This window comes from Sander lucioperca, chromosome 22 (genome assembly GCF_008315115.2).
Source record: "Sander lucioperca isolate FBNREF2018 chromosome 22, SLUC_FBN_1.2, whole genome shotgun sequence".
Classification (NCBI taxonomy): domain Eukaryota; kingdom Metazoa; phylum Chordata; class Actinopteri; order Perciformes; family Percidae; genus Sander; species Sander lucioperca.
The window spans coordinates 4,578,645-4,601,548 of record NC_050194.1 but is presented as its reverse complement, the minus strand read 5'-3'; the positions used below and the strand labels follow the sequence as shown (position 1 = coordinate 4,601,548).

Genomic DNA, 22,904 nt, shown 5'->3' with positions numbered 1-22,904 from the left:
CGACGGCCAATTCTATCTACAGGTTCGCGGTACTGCCATGGGATGTCGATTTGCCCCGAGCTACGCGAATCTCTTCATGTCCCAGTGGGAGACTCAGGCTCTGGCTTCTTGTCCCAAACGACCCCTGCATTATTATAGATACCTTGATGATATCTGGGGCGTTTGGGAGCACACAAAGGAGGAATTTGATCATTTTCTTGACAAACTTAATCAACACAGTGACTCCATCAAACTAACAGCAACTTTGAGTAATGACAGCATTGATTTTCTCGATACAACAACCTTCAAAGGTCCTGACTTTGAACAAACACATAAACTTGACATCAAAGTGTTCTTCAAAGAAACAGACAGTCACTCCTTGTTGTATAGAACGAGTTACCACCCTAAACATACATTCTCTGGATTAGTCAAATCTCAGTTGCTGCGCTTCAAGAGGATTTGTACAAGACAGGTGGACTTTAAAGGGGCAGTCCGTATCCTCTTTGATTCTCTTTTGAACAGAGGTTACACATTCACTATGTTACAAAAAGCACTCAAAACATTTGAAGAGACTAAACCGATCTGTCTAGACTCCATTCTTCCCATCATTGTACAGTATTCAGAACAAAATGTCAAGTTTGTCAAGAAGATGAAAAATAATTTTAACCGTTCAGGGGGCCCTGTCTTCCTCAGCGAGTACAAACTCATCGCAGCTTACAGGAGGAATAAAAATCTCTGTGATTTTCTTGTTAGATCTAAACTGAGACCCCTAAATCCTCCTAAAACCAGGAAAATGGACAGCTTTTTTAGAATATATAGGACGGTCCAGAATCAAACCACCAAAGAAACTTTTACTACACAAGGGGGCTTGGATGTTCACACAAGGAACTGTGTATACTTGATCAGATGCCGAGAATGTTCAATACAATATGTGGGTGAATCTGGTAACAGTTTGCTGACGAGATTTACTCAGCATAGATACAATGTCACTAACCAAAAGAACTTGAACAATCCCTTGGTAAAACACTTTATACAACATAAATGGGAGAACTTGAGAGCTACAGTCTTAGAGGCTAATCAGTCTTGGTCAGTGCAACTCAGACGTAGATGTGAACGTGCGTGGATACAAAAGTTGGGCACACACATCCCAAGAGGTCTGAATGAAAAGTAAAGCAACTCAGTCTCTTTCTCCCCATCATCTTCTTCTCCTCCTCCTCCTTCTCTCCGTCTTCTTCTTCCTTTTCTTTCTTCCTTCTTTCTCTTCTTCTTTCCTTTTCCTTTTTTTTCTCCTCTTCTCTTCTTTTCCTTTTCTTTCCCCTCTTTAACCCTGCCCTTTATCTTAGCCCTTACCTTAACCCTCTCTTATCCCAGCCCTAACCTTAACCTCTCCCCCCCCCCCCCCCCCCACCCACCCCCCTCCCCTTCCAGCCCCCTCCCTCCCTCCCCAATTCTCTTCTAACCTCTCCCTCTCTTATATTTCCTCAACTTAACTCCTCTCTCTCCCCCTCTTTGGCCCTGACCTTTGACCTCTACTCCATGTGCTCTCATATGCATCTTAACAACTAAACATCTCGAGATTGATTGGTGTGTGAGTTTGGGGGCCTCGAGGAGGGGCGGGGATATCCTGGGCTTTTGCTCCTGATTAGTGGTTTGTGCATTAAGGTCTCACAGCCTTCGGCTGTGAGACTTTCTTTAATTTCCCCTATAGCTCATTCAAAATAAATTTTCTTACATTTTGACCATCACGTCTCTCTTTTTTGAGATAGTTTTAAGTTAACTTTTTTTATATTTTGAGTTTTTTTCCGACGGCCTTCGGCTCGACGGGGAGATGGCGGGCCAAAACTGGACTGAGGACGGCTGGCAATACGTGAGTCATAAACGGGGAAGAAATAAAAATAGATATTACAACCCCCAGAACAGACAGACTTCCACGTATTCCGACCAGTGGGAACCTTCCGACCGCTCCTCCTACGCCCAGGCCGTTCGGAGCAACCAACGCAGCAACTCCCGCCAGTTTCGGAACAACGGCGGGCGCTCAAACTACAAGTCTGATGGAGGTAAGAACCAGGCCGAACATCAGACCTACAACAACAACACTTACCAGAGAAGGGGCCGGAACAACGGAGGTCAGCAGAACCGCCGAACACAAAATTATGCTCCGCGCGGAGGGACCGCTCAACGGGGCTGGCAGCGACCCCAGCAGCAGCAGCAGCGCAGCGGCCAGAGGGCACAACAACGCCGGGGCTGGCCGAACACGCACCAGCGTGCTGGGAGGTTTGTCCAATCCTATGGAACAGATCAGCAAAAACAGCAAGATAATGACCCAGACTTTTTAACCAGAACCAGGTTATACATAGGATTATTAGGTCAGCGCATCACTTTAATAATGTGACAGCCTCAGATACCCCACCTGCCATAGCCAGACTGACACAGAACCTCATTGACTCGATTAAGCCAGCAGATTCAAACCCTAAAACAGAAAGTTATATTATGGGTAATGCAAAAATCTGGGAACACGACACCTTGGCAACCCTGGAGGACCATTATAGGGACAATATGGATAACAACCTCCAGATCCTAAAGCAGCTGAAGGCAGGCAACTGGCAAAAGAACTTTGAAATAGCAGCTGCTTGGTCCCGCAGTCACTATGGCAGGAAGATGTCACAGGAACTTTTAGATGCAGTTTATGATAGGGTGGAGGCCGTTATCCAAACTAGCCTTAATGTGACATCACAGGAAGCCCAACAGACCCAGACTGTACCGGTGACGGAGGTAAGAGAACAGCCTTTGGCCCCACAGGAGACGGATGGACCAGCTGCTCCACAGGACCCAGAACCTCCAGACCCTCCTCCTCCTCTTCCTCCTCGCCCACAGACACGCCCCTCTCCAGCCCAGGCTACAGCCAGGCCAAATGGTCAGCCTGTGAGAAGGAGACATCTGAGCTCTGCCATCAGTGATTTTTTGAAAGTGGCAGCTCCTGCCCTCCCATCTGATCCACAACCGGGAGTCCCACGGATCATCACGCAGTGGCAGGCACTGAGAACGGACCCAGCAAGGCAGACGGCTGAGACCCATACAGCTCCCCAGAAGACTGCCCAGAGCACCCAAACAGTGGAGGAAACAGAAATGGAGCAACAGCAACAGGTAGAGGAGGCTGAATTGATCTCCCTACATGAGGACCCTCTTCCATGTGAGGCCCCCCTCACCACCTTCATCCCCACCTCCTCTCCCCTCTCCCCTCACTCACCTGGCTCCCTCTCGCCTCACTCACCTGACTCCCTTTCGCCTGTGATCCCAGTCCTGGACACACCACTGCAGCAGAAGACTCCACGCAGGCTCCCAAACCTGCAACCAATAAGCACAGAGGGAACCACATCTATTACCCCCCTGCAGAACACTGGGACAAAACTGAACCTCCGACCTAGACCCCCAGTCCAGAGCACGCTCTCCTTTGCGCCCCTAGCCTCATCAACCCCGCCTGCTCCAACTAACCCTGAAAATAGACCCGTCAGACATGCACAGACCAGCAACAAGGACTCGGTCTGGTCACTGGAGCCAAAAAAGCCATGGGTTTTCCTGGGAGATTCAAATTTAGCTAGAATACCAGCTTTTCCCCAAAATCACATTCAGGTGGACAGTTACCCGGGGGCCACATTTGCCCATGCAGAAGCCATCTTAGCTAAAACCCCAGTCTCCATGCTCGTGGAGAAAACTGTGCTCTCTTTTGGCATTAACAGCAGGGCCAAACATGTGGACACTGTGTCCATCCCACAGTTGAGGAGAGCTGTCGAAATGGCTGGGAGGGCTTTTCCTAAGTCCAAGATTTTTATCGTCCTACTCAACTTCAGCAGGAACCTTGAACCCATTGAGCAGGACAATTTGAGGCGTTTGAATACGTACATTCAGGAGAACTACACCTCCATCCCTCAGCTTTCCAGAAACAACTTTAAACTGGAAAGTGACAACATCCACTGGTCCAAACAGACTGGTGAACACATGCTACAGCATTGGATCCAACATTTAAACTCAGCTTCCCTGTAAGTAATGAAAATGAAGCAGGGTTAAATACTGTGATTAACCTGTGTGATTCTTTCCACTTGACAGCAGCACAAAGCATGCTACTTAATAAAGGGTTAACTTTCATCCCCTCTCTCCACAGGTCTAGCCACAAGTGTTTAAAAGATCAGACTAAACTTGACCTACAAAATTACCATAGGAAATTAAAACTGTCTGTTTATTATGATAACAAACCTGATTCCACACATCTTCCTTTCATTCCCAAGTCCACTTGGGTCCCCTCTGCTGCACAGCTCCCTCCTGAGGTCACAAATTTAACAAAATTGGACAATGAGCACTTTCAAAGTAACTACAAAATAGGCTGGACCAAATCCAACCTCAGTAAATTTGAAAATGAGGCACTCCGTCAGTTGAGTGAAAATAGCAACATTGTGATCAAACCTGCAGACAAGGGGAGCGCTGTGGTCCTAATGGACAGGAAGGATTATCTGTGGGAAGGTCACAGACAGCTCAGTGACCAGAATTACTATACCAAGCTAGATAGACCTATTTATAAAGATACCATACCACTAGTAAATAAAATACTTTTATCATTATATAATAAAAATTTATTAACCATAAGCAAATGTCATACCTCCAGGGAAACAAAGAGCCCAGAATGCGTAGATTTTATCTCCTACCTAAGATCCACAAAAAAAGAGAGTCTTGGAGCCTCCCCTACTGTATCCCCCCAGGGCGCCCAATTGTCTCCGACTGTGAGAGCGAGACCTACCGTACAGCGGAATATATTGATTATTATTTAAATCCTCTATCGATTTTGCACCCGAGCTATCTTAAAGATACTTTTGATTTTGTGGAAAAGGTTAAAAATCTGGATGTACCACCGTCAGCCTTTCTCTTCTCCCTGGACGTCACGGCTCTGTACACCAACATACAGACACCCGAGGGCCTCCTGGCAGTCAAAAATGCCTTACAAAAATATCCCAACAGTAAGAGACCCGACAAAGAAATTCTCCAATTACTCGAAATTAATTTGACAAAGAATGATTTTGAATTCGATGACCAGTATTTTTTACAGACCAGGGGCACAGCGATGGGTAAGAAATTTGCCCCCGCGTATGCTAACCTTTTTATGGCAGACTGGGAAGAAAAGGCTCTAGCAGCATGTCATAAAAACCACTGCATTATTTCCGCTTTTTAGACGATATCTGGGGCGTATGGGAGCACTCGATAGAGGATTTTGACCAGTTCATGGTTACCTTAAATGAACAGAGGGACTCCATTAAACTTACCTCATCCATTAATCAGGACTCCATAGACTTTCTGGACACGACCACTTTCAAGGCCGCAGACTGCCCCGCCACACGCAGACTGCATGTGAAAGTTTTTTTCAAAAAAACAGACACGCATGCGCTGTTGTTTAGGTCCAGCCATCACCCACGGCATACTTTTGCGGGCCTAGTTAAATCCCAATTATTAAGATTCAAGAGAATATGCACCAGAATAGAGGATTTTAAAAGTGCAACAAAAATTCTATTTTCATCATTGGCCACAAGAGGGTACTCTCGCACCATGCTACGCCAAGCCTTGAGGACATTCACCCAGCCTAAACCAATTAATCTGGACCCCCTTCTACCAATTATTGTCACATATTCCACAGAAAATGTTAAATTTGTCAAACAATTAAAAAAGAATTTTATTTCCTCTGGAGGTAATGATATTTTCTTAAAGGACCACAGGCTGATTGCAGCTTTTAGGAAAAACAAGAACTTGAGGGATATTCTGGTCAAAGCCAAACTCAGGCCCCTAAAAACCCAGAGATCCACAGCACAGGGAGATTTTTATAGAAATTATAGGATGGTACAGAATCAGACATCAAAAGAAGTTTTTTTGACCCAAAGGAACACAACTGTACATCAGAAAAACATCATTTATTTAATCAGATGCATACAATGTACCAAACAATATGTGGGAGAGTCAGGAAACTCCCTATTAGTTAGATTCACCCAACACAGGTACAATATAAATAGGCAAAAGAACCTGCACATCCCTCTGGTCCAGCACTTTGTGGACCATGGCTGGACCAACCTCAGGGCCACCATCCTGGAGTCAAATCCAGCCTGGTCTGTCCAACAGCGCAGGAGAGTTGAGAGGTCCTGGATCCAAAAACTGGGCACACATTTGCCCAATGGCCTGAATGAGAAGTAGGATAGGGGGGAATTAGACTGAGGCCCATGGTGAGTGCTTCAATCCTGCTGCCTTCGGCAGCAGGATTTCATTTATTTCATTCCTAACCCTAACCCTAACCCTAACCCTAACCCTAACCCTAACCCTAACCCTAACCCTAACCCTAACCCTAACCCTAACCCTAATCCTAATCAGTGATAGTATACCTTACCAAGTTTTCTGATTCCTAAACCCAACCTCTTATTCTTTTGGCTTTAGCTCATAACAGAGGACAGCAAATGCACCACCAATAAAAACACGACAAAGTTTCCAGTTACTTTGCAAGGTAAGATGTTTGCACACAAAAGACATGCCTTTAGACACTATGATGTATTATAAATTAATTGACAGAACTGTTTTGACTGTTTCAAGTTTCTAAAATATGAAGATTTTTCTGTCTACATTGAATACTTTAAATACTTTAAGTACATTTTCGTGATGATACACACTTTTGCTCAAGTACAAGTAAAACATACTATTGTTACAGAGTGGTATTCATACTTTTACTTAAGTAAAGGATCTGAATACCTCTTCCACCACTGATGTTTGTATATATTTTTCTCTGGTTATTATTCTTTTCAATTGGCTGATGTATACCTATTTTCTTTCATTCAGATCAGATTGGACGCCTTGGTGCTGCTTCTTATTCACTGTTCTTGTGTCACTTTGCACGGAAAGTAACAGCAGAGTAAATAAGCACACACACATACATACACACACACACACACACACACACACACATACAAACATACAGACACAACTTGCAACAAACTGCACCTTTGTAAACCATAAAAAAATGTTTTTTTAAAGCAAGACAATTTGCCAATTGTGGGGTTGCAGTCCATACTTTGATTTAATTATAAACCATGAATATCAATACGAAGCTGGTTTCAATGTATTTTTATTGTTGCATTTCTGCTGATAATTTTACAGGATAAAAACTAATTCATGCGTTCATCTCCACTGCAAGAAATGAATACAGCCATTGTATCTATCTATCTATCTATCTATCTATCACCCCCATGCTGCAAGGTCTTAAGGGTGATTTTGTATTGTCGACCGCAACACATTGTTGTCTGTCATTAAGGTATGATTGAATCCATGCTATTGTGTTTATGTCAAGAGAAAAATCAGATAGCTTGCTGATGAGAAGCTGGTGACTAACTGTGTCGAAGGCATTTCTCAAGTCAAGAAAGACCGCCCCTACCACACCTCCACCATCAAGACTGGATTTGATGTCTTCTAGTAGGTAGCAGCACGCAGACTCTGTGGAGTGTCTTTTCCTGAACCCAAACTGGCAAGGATGTAATGCTTCAATGTGGTCAAGATGCTCCACTAGCTGCTCCACTAGCTGCTCTGCTACCACCTTCTCAAAGATCTTGGAGATGGCTGGTAGAATGCTAATAGGTCGATAGTTTGACACACAGAGCTTGTCTCCTGACTTAAAAATCGGCTTGTCTACTGCTTTTTTCAACGCCAAAGGTAAATTGTTTTCGTTTATAGATTGATTCACAGCTATTGTTAATGCTGGAGTTAGAATAATTTTGTGTTCTTTTAAAAGTGATGTATCAAGTCCAAAGACATCCTTTGCTTTACTATTTTTTAAATTTGCTATTACTTTGGAAATTTTGTTTTCATCTATATTCTGCAACCTACAATAAGACGCTTTACCATCTCCATGATCATCTCGGCAGCAGTTCACTTCAGGAAAAGTCTCAAATTATACTCAATTGTTTTACGGCACACAGGACAAAGCCAACAGCTACTGTTTCCAGACCTACCTGCCGAGCCTGATGACCTCCCGTGATTGTTGCATCTGTGAAAAGGTAATTATATTACTTTGCTTCTTACTTTAAACCATCATGAATGCACTGAATGTTGTTGTGACCAAAATGTTCTCACAGCCACGCTCAAGTCCCAGCTTCCGGCCCATTCTCCTTACTCAGCTGTGTCAAATTGTGACAGTCACAGGGTACAGACCAACATCCCTGCTGCTGTAGCAATGGAGACGGAGGATCCCTGCCCTGCTGTTACTTTCAGGTAATCCAGATACATTTTTTCTTTTTTTTTTTCCATTTGTGAATATTGAAGACATACAGAGACAGGATGAGTTAACAGCTGAAGGGAGGAGATGAAAAGAGGAGAAAATAGAGGGGAAGAGGTTATCTTAAAGATAGAGACCGACACATCAAACCCCCCCACCCGTCCTCCCGTCAAGAGGATTATAGACATTAAGCAGGATGGCTCTGTCTCTCCTGTCTTATTCTGTCTCTCTCTGTCTGTCTCCCTTTCTCTTTCTTTATCTCTCTGTCCGTCTGTCAGTTTTCACAGTTTAATTACAGATGACAAGTCTCACTTAGTCTTCATTAACTCCTGCTAATTAATGTCTATTGTAATTTGAGTTTAAAGGTGATTGGCTGCTTTGTGACAGCTCGTTATTGTGACTAATGAACCCCTTTGCATGTATGTGTTTAAATTCCCACCGGGCACAGATATAAATGTCAAATCACCACAAATTTAATACAATTTAATTTACAAAGTCAGATCATTACAGAAGTTAGAGGGATGGGGCAGTCAGCTGATGTAGAAAGGATGGAAAGCCAGATGGTTCAAAATTCATTAAGTAGTTTATTTCACATATCAAATTAACAATATCAATGAAGTCAAAGATAAAGTTGAGTGTGGTTAACAGAAGATGAGCAGGCAGAGGATCTAGAGCAATGGAAAACAGGTTAAATCAATCATGTTTCCCAGTCCCAACCAATGATTTGGGACGAGACAAATCGGAGTTAGAATCATGTCAAAACCTCACACACACAAAACGTGTTTTACTCACGCCCAACGATTCACAAACAAACTCAGTGTGGTTTGCAAATACAAAACATTCACAAACATTAGTTTGTGAATGATACAATGGTGCATTTTGTTCTGTAAATAAGAAACCTATCAAACAAATACAGTATGTTTTACAAATACAAAGAAACGTTTTTCTTCAGTGACAAAAAATATCCCTCAAGTACAACAAAAAATCCTTCATGTACAAAAAAAAATTCTACAAGTACGAAAAACTGTCACGTGACTTTTGGCAGTAATTTTCCACCTTGCTGATCCACACACTGCCTTCAGATCTACACACAAATGCCTTCAGATACACACACAAATGCCTTCAGATCCACACACAAATGCCAGTAAACTTTCTAACAAATTTCCTGTAATTTGCACTCCACAACAGCAGGTGGCACTGTTAAGTCAATTTAAGCCTGCCAGGACCATAGATATATACACACGGATTTTTTAGAATGTTATTACGGTGCATAACTTACTGGAACAAAGAGCAATGTGTTGTTGCTGGTGACAAAACCACTGATTATTTATTTATTTATATATATATATATATATATATATATATATATATATATATATATATATATATATATAATATATATATATATATATATATATATATACATTGAAGCGATACTGGCGTTAAAGACCCGCTGATCGTTGCCTGATTCTCTGAAATGAATGCCGGCATTGCATTGTGGGAAATCGGCTGTGCATGCGCTCAGCTCTGATCATATCGTGCCAGCTTCCCTGGCTGGAATAGACCGAAATAATAACATTAAAAGAAATACAATTAAACCATAAGATCTGGTGAATAAATGTTGATTAAAACAGCGGTTATTGGGCTAAAAATACCTATAATAGCAAAGCTGTATACAGCTTCCCTGTACAGAAAGAAACGTGCTGTGATCAGGGAATCTGTGTGTAGACCACGGATGATGCCTGTCCTTGACTTACATAGGCATCGCATCCGTGGGCCCGTCACGGAATTTTCGGCGAATCTGTGAAACTGGCATAGATTTTGGGTTAAGGGGCCGTGTTGATTTCATGGAATTCTGCGAGACCGGCAGCCTGTACTACGAATCAAGATCAACATGTCCTGGATTTCTTTGTTACCCGGCTTCACCTAACCTAACAACCGTGGTCCCGCATAACCTGCGTCACCACGGTGGTTATCAACTAGTTCAATCAACCCAGGGTTTCCCAATCCAGCGACGCACGCATTCACATAAAAGAGGCGGTGTTTGCACAGCACTACCAATCGCAAACATCTACCAGAGCTGCATATTTTACATAAGAGCAAACTATAATTCTACATAAACACAGACACGGTTTTACAGGCAAAATGCAGTACAGTCGCTGTCAAGTCCTACTCTTGTTCACCTTCCAAAGGACACAGGAACAACTCAAATTTCCAACTCAATCACTTTCATTTTTAGTTCTTTGTCAGTTGATTGGTCTGTTCTGTAAATTAGGTTGTAAACCTGTAAAGACAGAGAACAAACAGTTACCATTTTAATTAAACATTTTCAATAACTTAAATTAGTTTAAACATTCTAAATAACTTAAATGAGTTAATCACATTAAAGAAACATGGATTAAAGAAAAAGCTAATTTCAAGAATTTCCAAATGTGTTAGTAAAGTTTTAACATTTACCAGAATTTTAACTTTATATCATACTTTTGTATCTTATACGTTTACTTTCTCACACTGAAACATTTCAGCACAAACCCATTTACCACAAAACCAATTAAGTCAATGCTGCAATGTGTTCCTTACCTACACACAGTTAAACGTAACATGAACATATTAAGCAGCATTTCAAACACCATGAAATAAAATAAAACATTTCACTGACCGTTGGCGTCTTTGGACTGAACATATGAGTGAACTTGGTGTGTCTTCTCTCTGAAGTTTGTTTCTCTGAATGAATGAGCACCGCCATGCCTTCACAGGTGCTCCAAATCAGTCAATTACTGATCAGGTGACAAGCAGTCAGCTTGCTGCTGCTGGTGCACTCTAGGAAGTGTAGTTCTTTGAGACTTTCTTTGAGAATTCCTGAGATTCAGCTCAACAGTCGCTGCTTCCTAAAACAGGAAGGAAAGCTGGCAAACAAAATAGCGGACGCTGTAGATGCGTAGGCTAAATCACAACGCTTATCAATATCACTTCCCCATCAGTCAGGCACAAGATCTGAGCATAATTACACTTGTGCTTTCCATAAACTGTAGAGAATAAACTTTAGCCTATTATTTCAGTTGCAACCCTGACAGTGGAAGCGATCGTGAGAGCAAATAAAATATATAAAACCATAATTCAAACCGATGTGCGCATTGGCAACACACGGCTCAAGATGCCGAGAAATAGCCTATATGTAATTCCCTCCCATTACAATCTATATATTTCATAAAAATACCCATCAGGGAAAGTTAACGGGGTTGTCGGTCTCTAAATGTTTTAACTTTTATGAGCGCACCTCTCTCTCTCTCTCTGCGCACTGAGGTCTGCCTGATCTTCTTTGTGATCTTCCCTGATCACAGCACGTTTCTTTCTGTACAGAGAAGCTGTATACAGCTTTGCTATTATAAGTATTTTTAGCCCAATAACCGCTGTTTTAATCAACATTTATTCACCAGATATTGTCATGGTTTAATGGTATTTCTTTTAATGTTATTATTTGGGTCTATTTCGCCCAGGGAAGCTGGCACGATATGATCAGAGCTGAGCGCATGCAAAGCCGATTTCCCACAATGCAATGGCATTCATTTCAGAGAATTTATTTATTTAATTAGTTTATTTGTCAGGGACAATGTACAAAATACATTAATCTTACGAAAAGATGTTTTGTACCAGAGTTAGCTAATGCTAGTTTCCATCTGCATCCAATCAGGCAACGATCAGCGGGTCTTTAACGCCAGTATCGCTTCAATGTACATATATATATAATCAGTGGTTTTGTCACCAGGAACACATTGCTCTGCTTTGTTCCAGTAAGTTATGCACCGTAATAACGTTTAAAAAAATCCGCGTGTATATATCTATGGCCCTGGCAGGCTTAAATTGACTTAACAGCACCACCTGCTGTTGTGGAGTGCGAATTACAGGACATTTGTTAGAAAATTTACTGCCATTTGTGTGTGGATCTGAAGGCATTTGCGTGTGGATCAGCAAGGCGGAAAATTACTGCCAAAAGTCACGTGACAGTTTTTCGTACTTGTAGAATTTTTTTTTGTACTTGAAGGATTTTAGTTTGTACTTGGAGGATATTTTTTGTCACTGAAGAAATACGTTTCTTTGTATTTGTAAAACATACTGTATTTGTTTGATAGGTATTTTTCTTATTTGCAGAACAAAATGCATTAGTTTGTGAATGATGTTTTGTATTTGCAAACCACACCGAGTTTGTTTTTGAATCGTTGGGTGTGAGTAAAACACGTTTTGTGTGTGTGTGAGGTTTTGGCATGATTCTAACTCCATACAAATCCTTTTTAGAACATTGCAGAGAAAGTTTCAGCGGTCTGAAACGGCCCGTCTCAGCTTGACTCAAACAGCTGATGGTGTCGCTGCGACTCAGCTGGTTGCGTCTTCAGAGGCTGGTTTTGGATTGTAAGGGACGTCACCTGTTTCAACAGCCAATAGAGAAGTCAAGTCAGCTACAAACTGTAGAAGTAAAATTATCCATAATTTTATTTCTGATACAAACTGTTAACGGAGGCTCAACATGCACCCGTGAGCACATACGGTGGAGTAAACAAGAGAGTGACTGAAGAGAGGAAGGGCCTAGGACAAAGCTGTAGATCAGAGAAATAAAACATGTTTTTACCGATTCATTACTAGAAATCTAACTGTAGCAAACATCTCACTATCACTAACGTTATCCACATTCATATTTAGACCCAACAAATTATATATCAGCTACAAAAAGCCTGCAAGTCGGAAGTTAGAACTGAAGTACAAAGAGTCGTTGCTATGGAGATGATACACCGTCTCCTCTCGTGTTATTGTTGTGAACTAGAAGGTTTCAGAATGCTGCAGACCGACGCGTTGCAAGTAAATGCAAGTTTCAACTCGTCTCTTCGTGACTCTTTGGTCTGAACTGGGCTGAAGAGAGCTGAAGCAACGGTCTGTTTGATAAACTGCAGCATTGATTAGTGTGATGTGTTGCAGGAGTGCAGCTCGGAGCAGGTGAAACACTTTAACAGCAATCCGGAGACTCAGACATGCACGCACGCACACACACACACTGGTCTGTTCTGACCTGGTTTAAATGTATATAAATTGTATATTATGTATAACCCTATAGAGGGTATAGTGGGTAAGTGAATGAGGTCTGTGGTCTGTTCTGAGCTGTTTAACATCCGTCCTCAGTGATCCAATCACAGGTAGACAGCTCTGAGAACGTGTTCACACCTGGCAGCAGAATGCATCTGCAGGGGGCACTTCCCTAAGATGTCTTCTCTAAATATGTATACCACATGTGTTTGCATTTACAAAAATACATATTTAAATAAAAAATGTTATTGAAAAACAGGATGGGCGTTACTGTCAGGTAATAATAAAGCCAGAGGCAGGCAGACAGAATGTTTTGTATGTATGTTTGTTTACAATTGAAGCTGCCAAATGGATGAAACATATCAAGCTTCACATTTTCTCTCTCTCTGTCTGTTTTCGAGTGATAAGGTAGCGCTGATGTCACTTCCTCCTCTGAGACAAAGCACCAGTGATTGGCTGCAGGGATCCAACAGAAACACACACACACACACACACACACACACACACACACACACACACACACATATATTGGGCTCTCACTCAGATTTCTGTTTTGTGTCGTGGTAGATGCTATATAACCATAACGACGAGGACTTGCCTTCATGATTTTCTGCATCTTTCTCTGTTTTTTAGAATATTACATCACAAAACCCTACCCATAACATTTATTTGAACTAAAATATGATTGGACAGTGGGTCAAAGTAGACACCTGTGAGCAGGATAACCTGAAGACAGAATCATCTAAAACAAGACAACATCGTTGTGGCAGCTGGATTTTAAAATTCACTACCACACTTTTTACCAGTTTTTATTCCCTCATAGGAAGGAAATGCACAAGCATTGTTATTGAACTTGTTAAGAATACACATGTTAGTGCTGTCAGTTATTAACCAAATCAATATAAATAACGATTCTTGGAGTTGTATCTTTTAATCTCCGGAAGAGCAGGCTTTTCCAGTTACTTATCTTGTGTAGCTGCTTTTTGATGACTCGCTGTCCTTAATTGCTTCTAATTTTCAGTTTTTAGTTCTGAATACAAAAGATTAACTTCTCGATTAACATCGACATCACCAACATCAACTGTCCACATGGTATTAAAACATCTTTTACTTTCCTTTGACTCCTGATCTCTTTGTTGCTTGCTTGTTTTAGTAATGTGCTGACACATTTTGTGGCTCAAATCCAAGAATAAATGGAAACAACAGTGGCAAAAAAACAACTAATGAATCACTCACTTCTCATTGGCTACCCGCCAATGTGGCAGCTGGACTGACAGTTTCAAAATTAATCCACATTAGTCGCGTGGTTGGCTGTTAATTTCAGGCCCAGTCTGCTAATGTCGATGTCTCCAGGGCGCATTTTGCAACGCGGACACAAACAGAGGCTCACAAGGTGAAAACTGGCTGCTAATTAACTTGTATCGTCCGAGTCTGAAGTTGAGTTTCTGTTCTGTTGTAGACTCAACTGCACCTCTGTGTAACACCTGAGGCCTGTACTATGAATCAAGAGCAACATGCCCTGGATTTATTTCTGCTTCACTAACCCTAACAACCACGGTCCCGCATAAGCTGTGTCACGACGGTGGTTAACAACTAGTTCAATCAACCCAGGGTTTCCCAATCCGCGCGTTCACATAAAAGAGGCGGTGTTTGCACAGCACGACCAATCGCAAACATCTACCAGAGCTACATATTTTACATAAGAAGAGCAAACTATAATTCTACATAAATATGAAGAACACAGACACGGTTTTACAGGCAAAACGCAATACAGTCGCTGCTTCCTAAAACAGGAAGGAAAGCTGGCAAAATATAGCCGACGCTGTAAATGTGTATCACAACGCTTATTAATATCACCTCCCCATCAGGACCAAGATCTGACCATAATTACACTTGTGTTTCCATAAACTGTCGTTGCTTTAGCCTATTATTTCAGTTGCAACCATGGCAGTGGTAAGCCATCCTGAGAACAAATAAAAAATATAAAAACATAATTCAAACCGATGTGTGGCATTGGCAACCAGTGTTGGGGAAGTTACTTTTAAAAAGCAGTGTTTGCTCGTTACTCGTTACTTCTTAAAAAAGTAATCTGTTATCTTACTTAGTTACCCCCTATGGAAAGTAACTTTTTACGTTACTTTTAAAAGCAGGGGTCTCTGGCAGAGACTGAAGTTAATTATACAAAAACTATCTTTGACCATAAAGCCGATCTCTGGTGTATCAGTGAAGTGTCTGATCTCCACTGCAGACTGGATTCTCTCCTCACAGAGGGACGGCTGATTCATTATGAACGAGTCCAGCGCGGGTTGAATGCACATCAGCAGGTCATCGGCGTTACACAGTGTTAGTGTATACTATGTAATGTCTGTCTCGACTTGTACCGGTCGCGCAGCCACGATGGTCCGTGCATTGTTGTAGACACATGCAGCCTCTTTTCTGGAAATCCTTGCGTGTCCATGCAACCGACACAAGTCCACAGTGGTCCGCTGCGTGTACGTATGAGCCCATCTCCACGGCATCCATCTGTGAGGTTGTCAGCTTTGTGTCTGCCTGGCTCAGAGCGCCGTCCAGCAAAAAGCCACGAAGCTTAAAACGCTCTCAAAAGTTAGCTTTGGCTGCTTCTCGCTTGCCATGATTACTCTGCTACCAGCCTCTGTCACGTCCCGTGTTGAGCTTGTGAGCGCGCAGCTGAGAAGGCAGTGTCGCTGTCAAATCTGTCCCTGGGAAAAGTAACGTTGCGCCGAATTGAAAAAGGAACTACATTTTCAGTAGTAGCGCGTTACACTACTTTTTACCCGAAAAAGTAGTTACGTTACTGTAATGCATTACTTTCTACTTTGTAACACGTTACACCCAACACTGTTGGCAACACACGGCTCAACAAGCCGACAAATAGCCTTTATGTAATTCCCTCCACTGAAAATCTATATCTTTCATAAAGATACCCATCAGGGAAAAGGGGTTGTCGGTCTCTAAATGTTTTAACTTTTCTGAGTGCACCTCTCTCTCTCTCTCTCTCTCTCTCTCTCTCTCTGCGCACCGAGCTCCAGCTGATCTTCTAAGAACGGTGACACCGTTATCAATCAAGTGTTGATTGGTCAGTAGGCGGTGCTTTTACACCGGTTGATCTCTAATCTCCAACATAACCTGCTCCCGACCAGGTTAAGCGTTCAGCATGCGTTACCACGGGGATTGAACCCGGTAACAAGTGATCCACCTTTGTGATACAGAAAACCCTGGGTTACCTCGGTAATGCCAAATCTTGCTTCGTAGTACAGGCCTCTGGAAGGTTCAGTCTGAACCCCCTGACCAATCAGCAACAAGAGCAGATCCCTCCCTGTCTTCCCATCGTGAACACAGTTTATCAAACAGCGAGTGAAACTTGTCAATCAACTTATGTTCAGATGTTTAATTATTTCATCACAGAAAAGTCTGAGGCATGTTCGTGTTTCTGAGAACGTGCATCGTTGCCTAAAATACCGTGATGTCGTCTGTGTGTGAGTGTTGTGATAAGTGTGTCTCAGTTTATTATATTACGGTGATGGATGCATTAGTGTGTGTGTGTGTGTGTGTGTGTGTGTGTGTGTTGCCTGAAAACATGAAATAATAGACAGATTGCAGAGTGTTCCTCATTATAACAGAGCCTGTGGTTACTTCCTGTCTGTCAGAATCATGCTGCAGAACTACTCTGATGTATAAATATGACAGAAGTACGCTATATAAATATGCAAAAATAGGCACTTGGTAGTGTTTTAAAATGGGGAGCACACTTATATGGGTCCTCCCCCGAACAATATTGTAGTTTTACAGTTTTTCTTAATTGCTAAAACACTAAAACCCATTGGCTGAACAAAGTTCATCTCATTTAGCTAATTGTTCAGTCTGTTGACAATACCTTAAACCATTTCACATGGTAAAACACAATTTGCAGATCTCACTTAGACTTCAGCAAAACTCAACACATTCTCATTCTCAAAACACATTCTGCACTCTAATGCACATGTCATAAATACTGGTAAACACAAGTGGCAACAATCAAATACACATAGAGAACACATGGCATTGATTGAACACAACCACTCAAAATTGATTTCACTTGTTTCAAATGATGTGACACAACTAATATAAGCCAGTTCAGAGAGCAAACAGGTCGTTGAAGGTGGGAAGGAGAAAGTCTGAGAATGGATAGATGAAACGATGTCAGAGGACGAGGACGAGTGCGTATGAGAGGTGTCAGGGCTGGATACGGCACACAAGAGGCTTCTTCCCCCGTTGCCTCAGGAGGGACAATATTGCTTGTGATGTCGACGAAGTGCTCTGGCCTGACCCAGCCCAAAGACAAGAGGAAGCACATTGATCACATGTTTACTCCTTTGATTTGTGTCCCTTTTATTATTGTATACTGTAGTACAGTGCATTGTAGGCTGTACACTGTACAATGAACACATTGTATGGCCCTGAACATTGTGCTTTCCATTTTTTACTGTAACAGTACTGACTGCTCAATAGATTTTGACTGGTTGCAGGTTCATATCAACAAAGAACAAGAATGACAGTATCACAGAGACAAAGGACAAGTTTGTGGCAGGGCACGGTACTGTAAAAATAGGGGTACAAGTAGGAGGAAGAACAAAAAAAATTGCAAAGAGCAAAGCAGAGTAGTAATTTCTGATCAATGTTGAGCTACTATGATAGAAGATGTTTTCGTTCATCTAAAGACAGTGACAGAAAAGTATGAAATTTGTTTTGAGATTACAGTAAAAATGTTCTTCTCCCTGAGAACTATATGTTTTGAACAATGTGTTTTGTATTTTGTGGTGTATTCTTTACTGACTTCTTGATAGTGTATATCATTTTGATCATTTTGTTTATGATTTGAGAGCAGTGTTTGATTATGAACACATGTAAAACTGTTTTGAGGTGAAAGTTTCATTTTGCAAGAGGAGTCAGAGGTTTTGTAAATAGTGCTTGAAGATAATGTTTTGTGTTTAATGTTTTCAGAAAATGGAGCAAGGTTTCAGAAATTGTGTTTTAGCAATTGAGAAAAACTGTAAAATAAATGCTATACATTTCTACACCACCTAGCCTCTTGGATTAAGTCAAGAAACAGCGAGCTGCACGAGTTGAGACCAGTTAGATTGAGGGTGCTTAATCAACAGGGCTAATGCGAAATAGTAAACACCTGAATCATAGTGTTAGGGTTAGGGTTAGGGTTAGGGTTAGAGCTGACCCTTTGATTCGGCTACTTCCCAAATGTTCAATCTCCACGGACAAATCCTGTCTGATTAGCGAGCTAACGTTAAATGGACTGGTGAAGTCAACTCACATTGATTTGCAAATCATTTCAAAATTTCGGCAAAAGTACAAGTCTACTTTGAGCATTGTTGTTAAAGGAGCAGTAGGTAAGACTTAAAAACTAACTTTCTGTCATATTTGCTGAAACTGACCCGATGTTTGAGTAGAACTACATGAAGCCAGACTGATTTCATGAATTGCCGTATGTATGACATGTCAATTCGTATGCCATTATTGGCGTGTTATAAAGACGCATACTCACTTTGTAGCGTGTTTATCAACGCCGTTTGGCCTCCATTGTGATTGCGTGTGAATTTACGCTGTAGCGAGTAGTATGAAATGGCGAAAATCCACGTAGGGAGGATGGGTCCAACACAGGACTTTCACCCAGGAGAGCCGGGATCGCGTCCTGCATGTGGCGTTTCCTCGCTCTCTTGTTTGTGCAAAGCCAACCCCGTTGTTCTTTTCCTAAACCCAACCTCATTCTTCGTTTCCTGAACTCAATTGACGCTTTCTTCTTTTACTAAAGCCAACCCCGTTTTTCTTTTCCTAAATCCAACCGGTTCTTCTTTTCCTAAACTCAACCATAGCTTTCTTCTCGCGATAACATTTTCTCGCGATAACATGGCAAGACGGCGATAACATGCCACGTGGCATGTATGTTTACATCCGCTGTACAGTGGGTATAGAAAAGAATCACCCCATTTAAAATAATCACATTTTGTTGCTTTGCAGCCTGAAATGAAAACAGACAAAAACATTTTTTGTTTTATGCAGCTGTATTTACAACTTATAACATCCAAGTGAAAGATATAATACCAACTTGTCAGCAAAAAAAATTACAAATTAAAAAACAGAATCACTGAGTTGGAAAAAGAATCACCCCCCTCCTAAAAATGACTTGTAAACCCAACCAGGTGTAGTTAATCAACTTATCAATAGCACACAAAGCCAATTGACTTTCAACTGTGATCAGCTGTGGTCATTTTGATTAGCTCAGCATGAAACAAGGTTTTCCTGAAGCATTTCAGTCCTTGGTAGTGCAACTGAAGAAAACAATCAACTATGGGTGGCAAGGCATTGTCAAAAGATCTCCGGGATAAAGTTGTGGACAGGCACAAGTCAGGAGATGAATACAAAAAAATTTCAAAGGCTTTATCAGTGCCTAGAAGCACAGTGAAGTCTATTATTAAGAACTGGAAGGTATTCGGTACAACAGAGACCCTCCCTGGGTCAGGACGTCGCTCCAAACTGGATGAAAGAGCCAGGAGGAAACTGGTCAGAGAGGCTACCAAGAGGCCTACAGCAACTCTGAAGCAGTTGCAGGTATTCATGACAAAGAGTGGTCATTGTGTGCATGTGACAACAATATCACAAATTCTCCACAAATGTGGCTTGTATGGGGTTGCAAGAAAAAAGCCACTCCTCAAGAAAGGCCACATGCAGTCATGACTGAGCTTTGCCAAAACGCACCTTGAAGATTCTAAGGCCACGTGGAAAAAGGTGTTATGGTCAGATGAGACTAAAATTGAATTATTTGTCCTGGTCTGGCGAAAATCCAATACAGCTCACCATCCAAATAGCATCATTCCTACAGTAAAGCATGGAGGTGGTAATATCATGTTATGGGGTTGTTTCTCTGCAGCAGGTACTGGAGCACTTGTCAGGATAGAAGGAAAAATGGATGGGGCAAAGTACTGTCAAATTCTTGAGGAAAATCTGCTGTTCTCTGCCAGAAAGTTGTCAATGGGAAGAAGATTTCCCTTCCAACATGACAATGACCCAAAGCACACAGCAAAACTGACCACACAGTGGTTGAAGGAGAAAAAGGTGAATGTCCTTGCATGGCCTAGTCAGAGCCCAGACTTAAACCCCATTGAAAATCTGTGGAATGACTTGAAGACAGCAGTCCACAAACGGTCACCATCAACTTTAACTGAACTTGAGCAGTTCTGCAAAGACAAGTGGTCAAATATTGCAACATCTAGATGTGCAAAGTTAGTAGAGACATATCCCAACAGACTAAAGGCTGTAATTAAAGCAAAAGGTGGTTCAACAAAATACTGAAACAAGGGGGTGATCCTTTTTCCAACTCAGTGATTATGTTTTTTTTTATTTTTTTCTTGGTGTTAAATCTTTCACGTGGATGTTATAAGTTGTACTGAGTAAATACAGCTGAATGAAACAAAAACTGTGTCCTTCATTTCAGGCTGCAAAGCAACATAATGTGATTCTTTTAAAGGGGGGTGATTCTTTTCTATACCCACTGTATACAGCGTAGACATACACGACTACGATTCTCGCCTTATTGCCATGCAGGGTGATTTGACATGATTTCATTCAACGCAATGCAATTCACTGTGATACGATGTAATTTGATGCAATGCAAGAGGATACTGTATGTTGCTATGAAGATCAATATGGTAGACATAGTTTTTTTATTACATTGGTTCTTCTTAAGCAAACTAATTATGTTGGTGAGCAGCCTGAATTGGGCTTTCACACTTTGGCAGAAATACGTTAACTTTCATTAAAGACATAGTAAAAGCATATTTAGTAGAAGAACAAATTAGATTATGATATATTAACAGAAGGATATATACAGCTTTTGTTCTCTGGCTGTCGGGGTTTGAATTATGATTTCATCTTTATGGGGGTCTCTTTTAAAAAAAAAAGTAGTCTATGAGCAGCAAATTTTGAGCATTAAACATTTCATTCCCTGCATTCTGGGGAATTTTTATGCACCTATTTACCTTTTTCTGAATCAATGTACTGCTTTCATGGGAGCTCATCCTCTCTCTATGGGAGCTCAGCTCCCACTGGCTCCACGTAATTCGAATCCTGCTTGCTGTTTATATTGAGTTGGGCAGTAACCTGGTCCCTCCTGAAATCCACCAGCGTTTCTTTGGTTTTTCTGCAATTATGGTCGAGATGGAGTTGTTCTCTTATCGTTTAAGAAAACGCATGCAACATTAAAGGAACAGTTCACTCTAACAGCAGTCTAAAAAGAAATGTGTTCACCACAAACAGAAACTGTCTCTTTCATTCTAAAACAACACAAAGTATCTGCTCTAAGAATCATTATTTCACCTCAGTGGCTGATTTCTTTCTGGTTGGATGGTAAATTATTCTGGAGGGCTGAATTAGTTGATGTTTTTGTGTTCACAGCCAAGAACGTTGTATTGAAGAGTCTAATTCCAGTAGAGTACTCTGCGGCTGTTTGGTTAACGAAGCATCAAGCTCATTAATAACTGAGACTCTGAATCTAAGAACAATCTCTATTTTTACAGAGTCAGAGAGAGCGAGAGAGAGAAGTTTATTCATACTTATTGATCTAAAAGAGAAAGCAGCTACAAAAATGAAAGAACCAACATAAAAACAGTCAGCAACACCTGTTAATAAGACCTGACCTTTTCCTTGTACTGGACCCTCGTTATGATTTTGACTCACAGTTTTGGTCCTTGGACGATACCAAAAACCTGAAGGTTTCCCCGGCAGGCACACTGATGGTCATCACCACAGTTATGCTCCAGGTTGTTCTCACCACACCAGAGGTAACGCTGTTCAACCTCCGGTCTGTATGCAGACTCATCACCATCACAAAGGACACAAATTTTCAGATTTAGCTAACGCTAGTTAGCTGAAACCAACTAATCAATGATAAAAATATATTTCCAACTATTTTTTAATTTTATTTAATCAATTAGTTTCAGCATTATTGCTGAATAATAGCATACACGGTCACTCTCTTCTTACCATTCATCCGTTCCACAGCAGAGAAACGGCTGAATGAATAAGATGAATTCCAGGTCAAACCAAAGAAAAGAAAGAAAAACTTTTTTCACTTAAAAACATAACAAGAAACAAATATCTCAAAAGTTGTCTAAAGTTTTCAGGTGAGTTACTATAAGTCATGAACCTTAAAACCTTTTTTGTAGTTGCTTCACTTCCTGTGGAGTCAATAAGCGGTTAAACGGACAGCACTACTTTGTGGTTCAAGGGGGTATTAGTCTGTCAACAGGATTCAAGCATTCTGCTGTCACCTACTGTCTACAGATTTCAGTGCAGCCCATAGCCCCAAAAAACATTCATTTACATAATTAAACAGTAAAGTGTTTGTGAACCGAGTCGAGAGCTTTTGTTACAGTGATGATGAGAAACATGAATCTGCTGAGGCCGACAGATCAAACACTCAGCGTTTGTTCTCTGACATCATACAAACAAACGTGAGCAGAGAATATCCAAGGCACTCGTCTTTAGTAAAAAGGTA

General features: G+C 41.4%; 1 long non-coding RNA gene across 1 annotated transcript; it reads right to left on the bottom strand.

Moving 5' to 3' along the window:
* Window positions 1-5,830: 5,830 nt before the first annotated feature.
* Window positions 5,831-22,126, bottom strand: LOC118494299. The gene is made up of 3 exons (XR_004896420.1): window positions 22,114-22,126; window positions 18,421-18,425; window positions 5,831-6,189 (listed from the first exon to the last, which is right to left on the bottom strand). It is a non-coding gene; the product is annotated as an uncharacterized LOC118494299 (long non-coding RNA).
* Between the last annotated feature and the right edge of the window lie 778 nt (window positions 22,127-22,904).